The sequence below is a fragment of the Pristis pectinata genome, chromosome 8 (assembly GCF_009764475.1).
Source record: "Pristis pectinata isolate sPriPec2 chromosome 8, sPriPec2.1.pri, whole genome shotgun sequence".
Classification (NCBI taxonomy): domain Eukaryota; kingdom Metazoa; phylum Chordata; class Chondrichthyes; order Rhinopristiformes; family Pristidae; genus Pristis; species Pristis pectinata.
Genome location: NC_067412.1, coordinates 80,654,380 through 80,667,425, shown reverse-complemented (window position 1 = coordinate 80,667,425; position 13,046 = coordinate 80,654,380). Strand labels below are relative to the sequence as shown.

The 13,046-nt window shown below is 40.2% G+C and overlaps 1 protein-coding gene across 8 annotated transcripts in view; it reads right to left on the bottom strand.

The window, feature by feature from the left end:
• Positions 1-13,046, bottom strand: part of tenm1 (teneurin transmembrane protein 1) — a 1,611,625-nt gene that overhangs the window by 552,223 nt on the left and 1,046,356 nt on the right. The gene's annotated exons all lie outside the window — the stretch shown is intronic.

Sequence of the window (13,046 nt, the reverse complement as noted above, 5' to 3'; positions counted from 1 at the left end):
ATCAAATTAGTTTAAGCCTCCCCCAGCACTCCATGAGGGCACTGGCGCCAGCTCTGTTGAAGTGAAGCTTCCCTCCAGCATTATATCTCCAACCACACTTTCACCTGTGGCACAAAGAGTAAGCTAGAGCTTGCCATGTTTAAGGTACTGCATCTTAATTTCTTTCTGAACTCCTTAAAATCTGCCTGAAAAACTTGAACCCAATAAAATTTATAACTCTCAGGAAGTTGAAGATGGAATATGCTAAAGTTTCAGTAAAAACTTCAGATAATGCAGAACAGCTGAACTGGCAGAAACCAAATGATTCTTTAAGGCACTGAAGACGTGCATCAACAAAACTTATGTGGGGCTTTTAGTTTGACAAACTGTGATATTTGACTGTCCTTTCATAACCTGTACCTAACAACATAAATAGCCCAAAATTAATTCCTTTAGTCCAAATTTTCATTGGATCCAAAGGCTACTTTCAGTATGAAGTCCATTTTTAATTAGTTTTTGATGTGGTTCATTAGAACATGACATCACAGTGGAAGAAAAAATAGGGAGTATGACCAACATTAGTCAAGGTTCGTGGACAAAGTGTCACTCTCCTTCCAGAATGAAAGGTGTGGGAGTTCTCGCACATGAATTACTGGAAGTTAATGTGCAGATATCACAAGCAATTAGGAAGGCAAATGATATTTTGGCCTTTATGCAAGAAGATTAAGTAAAGATGTGAGACTGCACCTAGAATATTGTGTGCAAGAAGGAAATACTTGCAATGGAGAGAGTACAGTGATGGTTCATCAGATTCAGATGTGGGATGTGGGGTTTGTAAATCTCTACAAGGAGAGATAAAGCAAACTGTGTCGATACTCTGCAGAGTTTATCAAAATAAAAGGTGATCTCATTGAATCATATAAAATTCTTACAGTGCTTGGCATGATAGATGCAGAGATGATGAATCCCTTGTCAGGGATGTCTAGAACCAGAGTCATCGTCTCAAAATACAGGATTGGCCATGGAGGACTGAAATGAAAAGAAATTTCTTCATGTAACAAGTGGGGATCTTTGGAATTTACTACTCAAGAGGGCTATGGGACCTCAGCTACTGTGTATACTCATGAAAAAAAAGTAGGCTTTTAGATATGAAGAAAATCAAGAGATATTGGATCAGTGCAGGAAAGTGAAACCAAGCTGAAAGGTCAGCCATGATCTGAATGAACTGCAGAGGAGGGACACAGAGCTAAATCACATACTCCTACTTCTTATGTCTTTTGTTCTTAAACCAACAACAGCATAGATATTTTTCTCAATATTATAGTAGATTTAGAAAGTATATGAATTCACTGTTGTGAAAAGATTAGATTGTGGAGTTAGTTTTAAAGAAGACTAATTCCATATTAGAATAAATTATCTTAATCTTTCTTTAAAGAGTAAATAAGGTATTTTGTCCAAACACTGTCATTACACTAGCAGAGATGGGCCGAATGGCCTAGTTCTGCTTCTTTGTCTTGTGATCTCTTGAGGTCTTGCAAATTTGTGAGCCAGTATCTCACAACAGCACGTCACTTCAATGATATTTATAGACTAAACAGTATTTTGGGATAATTATGAAATTCTCCCAATTACTTATTCACCTCAGTACACCTTGTAAACCATCCAGTAGTCAATGATACTGTATTTGTGATGTTTTACAATTGCTTTGAATTAATCGATTAGGAAGAGTGGAAAGGATATTTGAGATTCTTAGGTCCTGGCGTTTTAAGAAACTTAAGGATGTTAAACCCTTGTGAAGTTTATGCATTTTATATAACCACAAAATAATTTGTTAAGTTTCTAAAGCTTTTCCAACTGCAAGTTATCTCAGTATTTCAAAAGCTTTTCAAATATGGGTTTGATTAATGGTACATCCTTCCTGCTGGAAACTGCAGCCTTTTCATACTTGAAGTAAATGTATTCACATGACCTGGTTCTATAAGCCATGTGGACCAGAAGCAGAGTGGGTGAAATAGTATAAGGAGCAGGCTCATTAATTACAAAGTGCAGCTGCCACAAACTGTGTAGTTTGCAAAAGGTTTTAATAAAACAATTAGGGAAGCTAATCACCATCAACTCAATTATTCTTCTCCACCTGAAGAGTAGCTCAGAGGGAGGACTTGGTACTTAAGTGGAAAGGGGCTGTATGTTTGGCTGAGCTCATCATTATGACATTTTATTCTCCTTAATTTTTTCTCATTGCTCCAAGCTGTTGAAGCGAGGGCCTAGAATATGATTGTTTTGTTAATATTTTACACATGGAAGACAAGCAGGTCGGAGTTGAGAAATGGTGCGAGTAGTATATATGCACCCCCCACAATAGTGGATCAAATTCCTTTGAAAGGCATGAAGACATATGCTCACAGAAATATTCAAATAAGGCTTTTTAGTCTGATGCAGGATATTTCTTTCAAATGGATTTGATCTGAAACAACTGATTTGTGATTTTTGATAATTTTCTGTTGTCAATTGACTGCTTTGGACCAGAATTAAAACAGACACTGAAGGATGTTGGTGAAGCTGCATTTGGAATATTGTGTTCGTTTTGGTCACCCTGCCAAAGGAAAGATGCCATTACACTGGAAAGAGTGCAAAGCAGAGTTATGTGGATGTTGCTGGGACTTGAGGAACTGAGTTATGGAGAGAGGTTGAGCAGGCTGGGACTTCATTCGCTGGAGTGCAGGAGAATGAGGGGGGGGGAATCTTACAGAGATTTATAAAATCATGAGGGGTATAGATACGGTGAATGTGCACAGTCTTATCCCCAGGGCTGGGGTATCAATAACTAGAAGGCATAGGGTTAAGGTGAAAGGGGAGAGATTTAATTAGAACCTGAGGGGCAACTTTTTCTATCCAGAGGGTGGTCCGTATATGAAATGAGCTGCCAGAGGAAGAGGTTGTGGTAGGTACATTTAAAAAGCACTTGGACAGGTACATGGATACGAAAGGTTTAGAGGGATATGGGCCAAATGCGGGCAAATGGGACTACCTTAGATGGGAATGTTGGTTGGCATGAACCAAGTTGGGCCAAAGGGACTATTTCCGTGCTGTATGACTATGACAAGGCAAACAGTCAAGAAGACAGTAAAGAACAGAAGATACAGAAAGGGGAGGAAAAGAATACTGCACAAGAGATCACAGATCTTCAGTGACCATTTCTATTACACTGAAGCAGATGTATTTATTTCACCAAAGATGCTGTTGTAGGCTATCACATTTTGCTGCATCCACAATCTTGGATCCTGGGAAAACCTGCAATGGCTCAAAACTCACAACGTGAGGCTTGGACAAAAGGATTGACAGCAATGTTGGCAGTCTTTTAAGGTCAACGTGGTTCACATTGCACCAATGACATCTATAACCATTGCACTGAGAGAAAGTCTCTACATCAAGACAGGAAAGTATGAAGAGGAATGGAACAGAGCTGTCCTTTTCAGGATCTGTTAACTGCACCAGTACTGCCTTGAATATTCTCCACCTCCAGTCACGTCTTCCAAACACATTTCAATCTTTTCAGCCCCATTGCAGCAACATGCTCACAATCCTTGCCATCATATTCTTGACTGACACTTACAGTCCTTCAGTACAAAGCATCTGCAGAAAAACTGCTCTATGTCCTTGGTGGTTACTGAGGGCAGAGAGCGAGTCAGGTTTCTTACCATAAATCTCTGGATCTTTTCCATATATTGCTATCAGTAGATTGTGCTGGATTCTTTATTCCCTTATGTATGACTGTGGTACTATCTTGCAATAAAGGAACAATAAAAGGAAAGATCCTACATCTGGTTCTCCTTTTCATTCCAGAGAATAAATGGAATACTGTCATCTACAAGAAACCATGGATCTGAACAAATTAGACTTTATTACATTGAAGGATAGTATTATCAAAGCCCATCAAATGTTCATTGGAGTCTGAACTGAATTTCACTGATGAACATAGTAAGTGCAGCACTTTGTTATCAGAAAAAAGCTGACATATCATTCATAATGTTCACTAGGCTCATTATAGCAAAAAAAAGTAATTAGTATAAATTTAGACCATGTTCAGACAAGGTTTGCATTTAGCATTAATCATTCTGATTGTGAACTTCATGAAACTTTATCTTCCAATTGCAAAAAGTCTTCTGTGTGGTGATGAGTGATGAACACAAGCCTATGTTTCTACATGTGTTCATGAGTGTTTTTGTACATTCATCTGTGTGTGTGTGTGTGTGCGCATGTGCATGGATTCATGCATGCATGCATGCATGGATTTATATGCACATAAATGTGGTGGGAGGGGTGGTGATGAAAGTTAACAGAGAGAACATCAATAGTGACCACTTTTATTCTAATCCCATCTGGTTTATAAAAGTAAGACTTAATCAACCAACTGAGGTGCATTCCATTTTCTCCTCCTCACAAAGCTTCTGCTTCTGCTTGTACTTTGAAAGAGAGACAGGAGGTGAGGAAGGGAAATCATCATTAATATTGTCCGAAGTGTAGTGAAGTAGTAACCCCATTTTTTCTCTGATTTCTGTCCCTTAACACTGTTGGACCTTCTGGGGTAAGGATTACCCCCTCTATTTTAATTACAACCTGGGAGCATTGCACCTCAGAAGCAAGAGATGCAATGAGGTTCATCGCAAACAATACTGAAGCTGCAAAAGGTTAAATTATGAGGGCAAGGTGAATAGATTAAGCTTGTATTTATTTGGATATAAAAAAATTAGATGGTGATCCAATTGAAATGCTCAATATTAAAATATTTAAAGGGTTAATGGTAACATTTTTATTTCAAAATGAATTTCATTCATAACAATATTTCCAAAAAAAAAGGGTCTAACAATATCAGAACTTTGTCAATTAATGGCTAAGATGAAGAAGCACTCCTCCACAATGAGAGTAACTGAAGTCTGGGACCCTGTCTCTTCTAAAAGTGAATTGAGATTGGGATTATTACAAATTTTCAAAATTGGATGGTTACAGAAGATTATTCAGGGATGTGAATCAAATTGAGTAAGTATTTTTTTATGCCTTTTTTTCGGTATCTAGGCATCACTGGCAAGACCAGCATTTAATTGCTCTTGAGAAGATGGTGGTGGCTGCCTTCTTGAACCAATGCAGCCCACTGGTAAGGGTACTGTTGGATTGGGAATTCCATGATTTAGATCCTATGATAATGAAGGAATGGCAATATATTTCCAAGTCAGGATAATTTGCAACCTTGAGGGGAATCTGAGGTGCTGGTATTTCCCTGAATCTGCTCTCCTTGTTCTTCTTGGCAGTAGAGGCTGTGGATTTGGGAGGTGCTGACAAAATAGCCTTGGTGAGTAACTGCAGTGCATTTTATCGATGATGCTCTCTGTAGCCACTGTGGAGTGAATGTATGTTTAGAGTGGATGATGTGGTTCCAGTCAAGCAGGCTGCTTTCTCTTGGATGGTTTTGAAAGTTGTTGGAGCTCCACTCATCTGGACTCTATTCTTCTTTCCACTGATGCTGCCCAACCTCATATCATAAACATAGAACATTACAGCACAGTACAGGCTCTTCAGCCCACAATGTTGTGCCGACCCTTTAACCTGCTCTCATATTAATCTAACTATTCCCTCCCACGTACCCCTCCATTCTTCTATCATTCATGTGCCATCTAAGAGTCTCTTATACATCCCTAATGTATCTGCCTCTACCAGCACCCCTGGCAGCGAGTTCCATGCCCCCACCACTCTCTATGTAAAAAAAATACCTCTGATATCCCCCCCCTGTAGTTTCCTCTAGTCACCTTAAAATTATGCCTCCTCATGTTAGCCATTTCCTCCCTGGGAAAAGGTCTCTGGCTGTCTACTCGATCTATGCCTCTTATCATCTTGTACACCTCTATCCGGCCACCTCTCATCCTCCTTCGCCCCAAAGAGAAAAGCCCTAGTTTGCTCAACCTATCCTCCTAAGACATGCTCTCCAATCCAGGTAGCATCCTGGTAAATCTCCTCTGCGCCCTTTCTAAAGCTTCCACATCTTTCCTATAGTGAGGCAACCAGAACTGAACACAATATTCTAAATGTGGTCTAACCAGGGTTTTATAGAGCTGCAACATTACCTCGTGGCTCTTGAACTCAATCCCCCAACTAATGAAGGCCAACACACCATACGCCTTCTTAACAACCCTATCAACTTGCACAGCAACTTTGAGGGATCTATGGACTTGGAACCCAAGATCTCTCTGTTCCTCCACACTGCTAAAAAACCTTGCCATTAACCCTGTATTCTGCCTTTACATTCGACCTTCCAAAGTGAATCACTTCACACTTTTCCGGATTGAACTCATCTGCCACTTCTCAGCCCAGCTTTGCATCCTATCAATGTTCCCCTGTAACCCTTGACAATCTTCTACACAATCCACAACACCACCAACCTTCACATCATCCGCAAACTTACTCACCCACCCTTCCACTTCCTCATCCAAGTTACTTATAAAAATCACAAAGAGCAGGGGTCCCAGAACAGATCCCTGTGGAATACTACTGGTCACCGACCTCCAGACAGAATATGCTCCATCTACAACCATCCTGTGCCTTCTCTGGGTGAGCCAATTCTGAATCCACACAGCCAATTTTCCCTGGATCCCATGTCTCCTGACCTTCTGAATGAGCCTATCATGGGGAACCTTATCAAATGCCTTACTAAAGTCCATGTACACTACATCCACTGCTCTACCCTCATCAATGTGTTTTGTCACATCCTCAAAGAATTCACTCAGGCTCGTGACTGCCCCTCACAAAGCCATGCTGACTATCCCTAATCCGCCTATGCTTCTCCAAATGCTCATAAATCCTGTCCCTAAGAATCTTTCCCAATAATTTGCCCACCACTGAAGTAAGACTCACTGGTCTATTATTCCCAGGGTTATCTCTACTCCCTTTCTTGAACAAAGGAACAATATTTACCACCCTCCAATCATCTGGTACTACTCCTGTGGCAAGTGAGGACACAAAGATCACCGTGAAAGGCTCGGAAATCTCTTCCCTCGCTTACCGTCTGGCCCCGGGGACTTATCTTTCCTAATGTTTTTCAGAAGTTCCAGCTCATCCTCCTTAACATCGACATGTTCTAGCTAATTAGCCTGTTTCACACTGTCCTCGCAAACGTCAAGGTCTCTCTCACAGGTGAATACTGTAGCAAAGTATTCATTAAGGACCTCCCTACCTCCTCCAACTCCAGGCACGTTATCCCTAATCGATCCTACCTTCACTTTAGTTATATGTTCTTATGGTCATCCTTATATGTTCTTACAACACAGGAGGTAGCCCAATGCGTCTATGCACGGTTTCATGCAATCCCATCAATTTCATTCCCCACTTGTTTTCCTGTACCCTTCTCCCTTTCACAGGTTCAGCAGTTCTCCCCGATGCTCCTACCATCCACTAACACAAGGAGTAACTTACAGTAACAGTTAACCCAGTAAACAGCAGGTCTTTGGTCTATGGGAAGAAACCAGAGCACCCTGGAGAAGCACATTTGTTCTCAGGGTGAACACGTGAACTCCATAGAGACAGTGTTGGGGTTCAGGATTGAGCTCAGGTTGCTGGAGGTGTGAGGTAGTTGCACTACCTGCTGAGTGTTTTTGTCAAAGGATTTCAATGTCCAGACTTTTTGTGACAACACATACTTCACATACTTGGCTGGAGAAAAGGAACATTATCCCAACAGGCAACCTCACCACCAGCAACGTGCTTGGTCCCCATCCATAGCTTTGGCCCCAAGCCCATTCCAGATCCACCTTCCCCTCCAGACCAAATTATTTCTGGTTACCAGATTCTGTGGAAAGTTGCCATGTTTCCAGTCATTTGCTGGCCCTGTCCAATCAGAACTTTTGTGAAACTGGCCTAAAATTCCAAGGCAAAGTCTTCTATCTTTCTAATTTGAGTACTTCTTTTCCTTTCAGAGACAATTCAATATGTTAAGTTTAAGTACCAAACAAATATTGTCTAATCAGAAGCATCTATGAATTGTTGATATCTCAGAAAAGGAGTCTTTGCCACTATTGACAGGGAGCTATAGCTGGAGAGAAATGAAACCAGATTGTCATGGATGAGGGAGAATAAAGGAATGGAGAGGAAGTGAGGGAAAGAGATACATGAAGGATGCAAGTGAGAAAGAAATTGATGGAGTGTGGGCATGATGAGCAAAAGAATCACAATCAGGAAAGATACAAGCAAGACACAGATACATATACAGGAATCAACCACAAGACACTGAACTGAATAGCCACAGAAACTTTTGAAGCCTATCAATACTGCATTGCCAAACCTAGAAGATTCCTCCATTCTGAATAACAGCACCAGTCAGCAAACCAAACGTTATATCTCAAAATTCTGCGAAATCTATGACTCAGAAATTCAATTGTGTAACTGTTTTTCAGCAATATGTGATTGAAAATATTTTTTATATATCTGGGGAGGAATATGATAATGACCATTTCTGTGTTGTTGGTGTCTCTTCAGAAATTCAACCAAACATTTTTTGACCCAAGTCATCTTTATGCCTTGAAGTAATTTCTACCTCAGGTATGCCTGGGATGAAGTTGTTGCCCATGACACACTCCTTTCGGAGGAGTTGTCAGAGGATCTTGGATTATGCTGTTGTCTTGAAAGTGCCCAAGGTTGTTTAATCCCAGAGCCACATGATCTGCTCAGCTCAGTACTGGACTGGAACACCAGCTAGGTTAGTGGATTATTCATTTTCATTCTTCAGAGCCTTTTCCCAAACTTTGCACTATGCCATGTCCAGCCTACCTCCAACTCCTGAGTCACCACGTTTCAAGTCCCAACACTGCTCATATCACAATCTCTACCATTGAAACTACCAGTCACTAATACCCTCCTGAATGGCTCTTAATCTACTACTCCCGTTATGACCTGCAGGGTTCTGGTATTTCATGAAGACACCACTTCCCCCCTTACCTGGCCACAGTATAGATCTAATCAGACCTGTGGTCACTGTCAACAATGTGCTTTGTTCACCCTCCAAATGATGAATGAGGCAGTGCATTTTAACGCTGAAGTTGTGTAATGCTCAGTTAGTGTCTGAGCCTTTGGGCCTGACTGAAGATTTCACTAAAAGGGCCAATGGCCACAATGGTTATTGGTGCTCAGCTTCTCCAGACATCTGGCACACCTTTTGGAATTTAATAGAACTCCAAGTCATGAGTGCCCTCTCCATTGTGGTGGAAGAGGGCAGGACCCTCCTCAAGTGACCAAACCTTGCAATGTTACACCCCAGAATGCTTCCAGAAATACATCTTTGCTGTCAGGTTTCAAGATCAATTCCCCCATCCACCTCAACACAACAAACCATGATTCTCCCCGTGACTAGCAAACCTTGAATCTGCAGGGGCTTTCTTGGTTTAACTCTTCCAGATTTGCAACACTTTTCATTGAAAAACTTGCTTTGGTGACAGAATTAATATTGTCCAAAATTGTTCTTCAGATTTATGTTATGATCATACACCGACTTTGCTGCTTAAGTTACAGAGAGATGAATTTCACCCTTCTGGTTACAGGTGTGCAATGACAATGAGGAGGCTTCATTGTTACAGATAATGATCTCAGTTATCCCCATGAATTAGATTAGCAGTTTCTGAGCACTCCCAGATTTTCAATACAATATGCACGATTCAATAAAAAAGGAAAAAGCTCTGCCAAATGCACATCGTTGACTAGAAAGGTTTGGTGTTTCATTCATGATCCTTTGTTAGAACGGGCCCTCTCAAAAGATTCTTTCTTTATATATATTTTAATAGCATCTGATTTAGTTTTGGTATTTTTAGATTATTGTTCATCATCAACACTGAAATATATTTTATCTATGCTGAACAATAATTACTGAAATAATTTTCCAGATAATATTAACATAAAATAAAAAAAGCAGCAGGCTCAACAAGCAATCTTTTTTTTCCATGAGCTCTATCTTTCTGCACTTATCTTAATCCTTTTATTTTCCAGAAATGCATGCCTGGTTTCCTTTTTTAATCCTAGCTTTCTCATTTTTTTTTATTTCTGCCCTCTGGCACTTGTATCTTCCAGTATTGTGAGAAATTTACTTGTATGATTAATGAATGACATGCATTTATCACAAGTTCAAGTGCATTGGGGATGACTTGACATTCAGCAAAACTGAAATCTCTTTAAAACACATGCAATTCAAGTTCATGACTGTTATTAAAATCTCAATACGGGGCATTATAATTTTGATAGCTTCAATCCTGTTCATCTTTTTTTCAATTTTGTTATTGTGGTTCCATTGGTGGGAGTGTAATGAAACTGTGACTGAATGAAACTGCACTTATAAATGATCATGCCATTTCTCAGCAATCAGAAATGTTTTACATAGTTGAGAGACATCTTCAGTGAGCTGAAAAGACACCTGTAGAGCAGATTTCTTTCAATATAATTTTTTGAGAAGAATTATAAAAGTAAATTTGCAGTCAGCTTAAATGCAATGACAGAGGACTTTTTGCCAACTAGAAATCGCATGTTATTATGAGATATCCTCATATAATCTGGTGAAAATTTTGTAATAGCCTGCGTAGTTTCTTACTTCTCCAGTGAGGATGGTGCACGTTCTTAACTTCCGCCTCTATCACATAATCGTTCAATGTTTCGCAGTTCCAGAGAACAGGAAGATGACCAGATCGCAAACCCCAAAGGCAAGTCCTACCATCAATAAATTAAAATTTCAAAGCCTTAGCAATGACTCCAAGTCAATCAGAAACACCCTTTATCAGAACTATAAATCTGATAATAACTTCATACCATTTGATGCCTTTGACAAGTTGAAAGCATCTCACCAATATCCTGTTACATTCCTGATAACACCTTCAGTTTTTAAATCACACTTTGAGACTGTACGTACATCATGGAAGTAAAAACAATAATGTCCCATCAGAATGTGTGGTTTGATATGACACGTTCTGGTTGAACGGTCTGATCATTACTTTCTAATTGTAACTCTGGTATCTTGTGCTGCATCATTTATAGACTGGGAGTAATTTTCAATTCAGAAAACAATAAATGCTACAAGTACCACCACTGTGATATTTCTTTTAACCAATCACAAAAATCCTGTGACACATGACATTAAAAAAAGGTTATGTTTCTCAAAACTGATAGCACCATTTGGTAAATAAATTATTTAATCTTATGAGTTCTAACTGGAGGCACAATTCACAGGATCCTTTGTAACTACATGATGAAGAAAAGGAAGACAACAGCAGGAAATAAACTTCAGCCTGAAGGCCTCATTCCCAACATGTCCTCACTAGCAGTGTTTCATCATTTAAGAGTATTGTTCCTCAAGCACCAGCAGCCTTGTAATAGGTACCATACCCAGGCAACTTTTATTTTACTTCTGAAACAATCAATAAGTCATTCCATCACCACAGCTTAGCCTAGTGACTCTTAACTAACATGCACTTACTGCATTTTTCAATTGAGGATATGGAATAGAAGTCATTAACATTTTATATTCTTTCATTAGCCTAAGAATGAGAGAACATTGTGTCATCCAAGCTAACTCAGTGAAGACGAGGAACTGAAAATGGGGTTTACAAGTTTATATAGCCTGTTGTTTTATTGACCAGAGTTTTTATTCATTACGCTATAGGGGAATACTAAGATAATAGCAGCTTTGCCACAAAATCTCCTTTATAAAGCCAACATAACGGAGCGATTGTGGTGGCAGACACATACAACATCTTTAAAGAATTCTTCAAGCGATGCAATTGTGACTAGCCGTGCCAGCATTTACAGTCCATTCTGAATAGTCCTGAACAGGCAGTGATGAGGTAGCTGCTCTCTTGAACTACTTTTTTCCACAGTATAATGGCACTTTCACAATGTTGTTAGCTAGGCAATTCCAAGATTTTGATCAGCAACAGTCACTCAATGGAAATCCTTTGCCAAATCAGGTTGCTGTGTTACTTGGAAGGGAAATTGGAAAGGAACTTGGAAATGAGGTCCATTGCGCCTGCTGCTCATAGTCTTCTGGATGGAGGAGGTCATATGTTTGGGAGATCCTGAAAGAAAGATGATACAAACAGCCAAGTTGTGCTGGCAGTGGAGGCAGTGAACATTTTGGAGGGTGCCAATTAAGCAAGCTGCTTCATCCTGCTAATCACTTTGAATAGTCTTGAAACCGCACACATGTAGGCTGCTGGAGAGTATTTAACAATAGTCATTACTTGTGCCTTGTAGGTACTGGAAAGGCCTTAAGTTGTTGAGATGCGAGTCACTCATCAGAGAAAACCCAGCCTCTGATCTGCTTCTTTCAGACCATTGCTGGGAAAAATAGAACATAATTGTTCCAAGGAGTGATCATCATTAGTTGCTCTTGGAACAAATTGGTACTGATAACACTTTCCAGTAGTGAGACCAAAGTAAAGCAAGCTCTTTGCTTACCTTCTAACTTTTGAACCCCAAACCATAGTGCCTATCCCTGTAATCCCACTCACTGATCTCACCTGTAATGGTCCCTGCTTCCCACCCTTTAACACTCCCAGGCTCAGCCCTCAATGGCTCCTGGCTCCAGTCCCAACTCTCTGAGGAATAAGAATATCGAGGCCCCAACACATTGATTCCCCTAGGCCTCGATATTCTTATTCCTCACGGTCTGAACACCTTCCTCCCCAATTCTCCACCAAAGCCTGACCTTCAGATTCCCCAGGCCTCAAATCTCTGCTTCCCAGGGCTGTAACTTTCTGATCACCCGTGACCATGATTTTCTTACTCCTCTGAAGGCTTGACCCACTGATCCTTCATTCTTTGCTCCCCTCAATCCTCCAATTCATAACCATCTGATCTCCCAAATAGAGCATCCATTATACACTGTACTCCACACCGAAGGGAATTATCCATTATGGGAATGAAACATCAGCTGAATTCAGCACTGAGCAAAGCTGAGTCATAGCGGTTATGAGCCTTGGAATCTATTCTTTTCAAGCATTCTTTTCAGAATAACCAATCAGGAGCACTAATTGAAGCAGTTTGTTCAA